At 37.6% G+C, this 5000-nt stretch overlaps 1 protein-coding gene and 1 long non-coding RNA gene across 2 annotated transcripts in view; one reads left to right on the forward strand and one right to left on the reverse strand.

Annotated features, from left to right (window-relative positions):
- Positions 1 to 5000, forward strand: part of LOC143023350 (uncharacterized) — a 140446-nt gene that overhangs the window by 98640 nt on the left and 36806 nt on the right. The window lies entirely within an intron of this gene.
- The window catches only part of LOC143023445 (histone H2B), a 2716-nt gene continuing 532 nt past the window's right edge, over positions 2817 to 5000 (reverse strand). The window contains exon 1 of the mRNA XM_076181966.1: positions 2817 to 5000. This exon is cut by the window's right edge and continues 532 nt beyond it. The gene's annotated coding sequence lies outside the window, so the exon portion shown is untranslated.

Here is a 5000-nt window from a genome sequence, read left to right on the forward strand (position 1 = left end):
GAGTAGCAAAGTTTATCAAACCTAATTCTTTATGATTAGATATACTTGTCACTATCACCGTATAGTATAAATCACAGAAAATAAGTTTCAATATCAAATTGAGTACAATTTAGAGCTCTTACCCCTATTCAGTAGACGAAGGCAGTGACTGACTTGATTAGTTATAAGAAGTGAAATACAGAAGATTGTGACGCCATGTCGTCGTTGCTTGGAACACTACGCATCATGGTATCAGGCGAGTTTGTCTAAAACAATTTGGCTAACGTACAATTTCTCTAAAAGAAAAAAAAAAAAAAAAAAAAAAGTCTAAAACAATTGGTCAAAAATACAGTTTCTCTGGTAAAAAAAAAAAAAAAAAAAAAAATGGACAACAAACAATAAGATTTTCCCAATTTTAGACACTTCTTTCTTTACTCAAATCTGAATCGTTTACATTACCTGACCCGTGTATTTCCACCACCACACCACACCCCCCCCTCCCACTTACCCGAGTTCCCATAGCTTTTAAAGGTGATCAATTTCTGATTTATGACTCGGGACCAGTTGAAAAGCGTATAATCATATTTGCAACACGTCGTCATTTGCAATCTTTATCACAAAGCAGTCATTGGTATGCCGATGGCACATTTAAAACTGTCCCTCTCCTGTTTCACCAGCTATATACCCTACATGGATTAAGAGAGAAACATTCGCTGCCCCTTGTGTTTGGATTATTACAGGACAAAACACAAGAAACATACATAACCTTTTTACAACAGATAAGGAACATTGAACCTTTATGTGCACCATTATCGATAACAATCGATTTCGAGAGAGCAATGATGAAAGCGTTTTTGAAAGAATTCCCCCCCCCCCCCCAAAAAAAAAAAAAAAAAAAAAAAAAAAACAGTGCAAAATGGCTGCTTCTCCCACTTTAGCAAATGTGTTTTACGAGTAATTCAAAATCATGGATTAAAACAAAAATATGAAACAGATACCAGTTTTGCTTTACGGATGCGGATGCTACCAGCATTAGCATTTGTGCCAATAGCCACAGTGACAGATGCGTTTGAGTTATTGTGTGACAACAACACATTCCCGCATGAAGCACAAGAGGTCGTTGATTATTTTCAAGACACATGGATTGCAAGGCCTAACAGACGGAATAGTCGACGTCCACCTCTCTCTCTTTCGACATGATACGTGGAATATGTATTCTAGGGTGCTTGATGATTGACCTAAAACTACCAATTCCGTCCAAGGATGGCATCGTACATTTCAAACGCAAGCAGGTGCGCATCACCCCAATATATGGAGATTTATCAAATACTTGCAGAAAGAACAAAGTTTCAACGAGGTTCAGATTGAACACTATGTTGGTGGGGTAGAGCCAGAACCCACAAGGAAACGTTACCTAGGCACTGCAAAACGCATAAAAAGGCTTGTTCAGGCTTTCGATCCAAATAATATTATTGATTACGTCCAGGGGATTGCCCACAACCTTTCTTTCTAACTATGAAAGAAGTCTTTTTAGTAGATAGTATATTTTGATAAAGCTGTAATTGTGTTGATAAATCAAGAATGTCTTAATAAAGTTACATAGACACTTCGATCCAAATAATAGTATTGATTACATCCGGGGGGCTGGCCACAACCTTTCTTTTTAACTATAAAAGAACTCTTTTTAGTAGATGGTATATTTGAATAAAGCTGTAATTGTGTTGATAAATCTAATTTTTGTCTTAATAAAGTTTTATTGTCAATAAATTTTGAATGAAAACCAATGTGTACTTTATTAATACATTATAAATTAGATCTACCAATTTCTCAGTCTCTTTTCCTTACACAAACTGTATTTTAGACAAATTGTTTATAGATGAATTGTAATTTAGACAAATTGTTTACAGATGAATTGTACTTTAGACAAATTGATTTACACAAATTGTACTTTAGACAAATTGTTTTGGACAAACTCGCCTCGTCATATCTCCTCTTCTGATTGGCTGGTCCTCAGTCGTGACGACATATCTCTTCTGCTGCTGCTGCTGCTTGGCTGGTCCTCAGTCGTGACGTCATATCACCTCTTCTGCTGCTTGGCTGGTCCTCAGTCGTGACGTCATATCTCTTCTTCTGATTGGCTGGGTGACGGTTTCAAGCAAGCAAGCAAGCAAGCAAGCAAGCAAGCAAGCAAGCAAGCAAGCAAGATGACAAAAACATGATCAGAATTTTATAAGTATATAGATGAATAGAAGTGGCCCGAGAACGGAACAACCCTGAGGAACTCCACTTGTAACATTTTTCCATCTAGAACCTTTTCAATTTAAAACAACTCTCTCTTTTCCATCATTCAGCCAATTACTAGTCCAACTCAATAGGATACCACTTATTCCGTGTGAAGCTAATTTAGTAAGTAGTCTCTCGTGGGGGACGGTATCAAAAGCTTTTCCAAAGTCTACATATATTAAGTCTATATATATATTGTTTCTTTTGTACTAATTCCAGATAACTGTGTTGTACAATTCCAGTAAGTTAGCTACGCAAGAACGCTTCCGTCTCAAATCATGCTGGCTATCATTTATAAAACGGTTACTTTCTAAATGATGTTCGATAGCATCTCTGATGATAGTTTCCATTATTCTTCCTACTATTCAAGTCAAACTTATAGGCCTATAGTTATTTGGTTTCTTTTTGTCACCTTCTTTCAATATGGGAGTAACGTTAGCTAGCTAGCTTCCATTCTCCGGATAGGATGGAAAATATTTGAAAATCATTTCTATTGCAACAACAATCTCATTTTTCATTTCATTTAAGATTCTTGGATGCCAACCGCCAGCCCATTGTTTTTTTTTTTTTACTTTGAGTTTCTCTATACACCTTTTAATTTTTTCTTTTGTTATACTTACCGTAGCCAGTAAGTTTACCCTAGGTTTCACTTATGGAGGTGCTTCGTTTACGAATACCGAGCTAAAATAATTGTTTAAAATATTACACATTCCTTCATTTCAATGTTCAAGTTGACCGTCAGCAGATAATAGTGTACCAATGTGATTTCTAGCAACCTTTTTATCTCTAAAGTAACTATACAATTCCTTGGGATTCTCTTTGGATTTATCAGCAATATTCATTTCGTATTCTCTTTTTTAAATCTCTCTGTATTGATACATAACTTTCATAGTCATTGCATGCACCCGAACACTTATATTTCTTATAAGCCTGTCTCTTTTTAGCAATACTTTTGTTCACTTTCTTTGTCGAGCCACTTTGGGCGAGCCTGATATGGGGGACGTCTGTCCTTAATTAAAAGGAATGTAAGTATGAATCATCTTAGTCAGCGTATTTTCAAACATTTCCCACATCTGATCTACAGGTCTTTCGCTTAATTTGGCCTCCCAGTCTGTGAGCTGAAGCTCCTGACGTAGTCCTATCAACTGAGCTTTACTCAAATCGGGTATTTTAGAAACACAATATCCATTCTCAAAATATCAAAATGGTTAACAGGTATCCCCCCGACCCGGCTTCACGTCACAACAGATTGGGGGGTAGTGTTATTCATTTACTCCTTCCCTAGTCCCTCTTCCTTTGTAACAGGCCCCTTTTTAAATATAGCATCCACCTCCCACTTCTACTACCGAAGAGGGTTGATTGCAGTTAGCAGTCCAAGTACATAGGCTCGAGTATTCGGCTCCTATTTTTTTTTTTTTGTCTTTTCCGACTGTGGTGTTACCTGTCATTTACACATGTGTTACTACTTTTCTCCGGCATTTGTTGTTGAACAATTTCTATGTGTGTGTGTGTGTGTGCGTGGGCATTTCTGATGCCAAAGAAAAGTGCCCGTTCAAGTTCCTCACAAAATGTTACTTGACCATATTTCTCATAACTAACTAATGTCTAGCGCCAAATAACATGCACCCATTCCATTTCCCTTCCTTGAGACACACAGCATCGTTCACCAGTTACTCTTCGTCTTTCTTATCTCTTACAGAGTGCATACGTCTACACACAACGCAGCTTACCCACGATAGCTATGCTATCCCCTATATATATATAAAACAAGATGGAGGCAGAACGAGCATGACAAAATTAATGCACAAACAGCTTGTTATTAACGACAGCCAGCCGCAAAAAAAAAAAAAAAAAAAAAAAAAAAAAATAGAATGCACACACCATCAGTTAAGGTTAGTCCCCGCACTCAAACACACTTGTGAATAAAGTAGGAGATTTTTTTCTTTCTTTTTTTGTCCTTGACTTGCTATCATTTTCAACATCAATCTCACAGCCACTTGGCATTATATTCTCTCTCCTTTTCCCAGTTGTGGGTCTTTCAATCATGCCACACTTCTCCAAGTGACACAATACTCTCTCTAGAACCTACGGTCACTTCTGTTATTTCTTCTTCATATACTACAGCCTTGTCAAGTCATACGTTTCCTATTTGCATTGGCCTCATTAGTGTACCTGTCACCACTTCCCTTGTACTTTCTGCCACTGTACCCAAAACCCTCATTCCACAAGTCTTCTATACATATATGGATTTTTCCTTTCTATTTCCTCATGTCATGTTCAGAGTGCAGTTGGTTAGTTAGTTCATGGTGCAGGGCATTTCCTCCTCACCCTTCCCTGATAAGAACAGATAAAACACAGTACAAGTCAATTCATATTCAAACAAGAGAGAAAATGCATAATAGAAGGAATGGATCTCCTGCTGTCAAGGTGTGTATAAGCAATGCCCCATTTCAAACTAGTTCTACGCAGAACACACTGCTTTCAAAACATACTACAGAACACAGCTTTCATGGCAGACGAATCACAAAGAAGGTAGACGTAACTGCAGCTTGATCAAATCTGCAAAGGTACATATGGGACTCCACGAGCACAGCAGACAAGAATAGTAGTAGTAATATCAGGATCAATGGATAGAATTGACATTTGTATTAGATACATCTCTCTCTCTTTCTGAATGACATGTGGCTCCAAAAGGAGCCGGGTTGCCCAACCAAGTGTAACAACTTCAAGGAAGAAGA

The sequence above is a fragment of the Oratosquilla oratoria genome, unplaced genomic scaffold, assembly GCF_046742065.1.
Source record: "Oratosquilla oratoria isolate Oo_2021 unplaced genomic scaffold, ASM4674206v1 SCAFFOLD47, whole genome shotgun sequence".
Lineage (NCBI taxonomy): Eukaryota > Metazoa > Arthropoda > Malacostraca > Stomatopoda > Squillidae > Oratosquilla > Oratosquilla oratoria.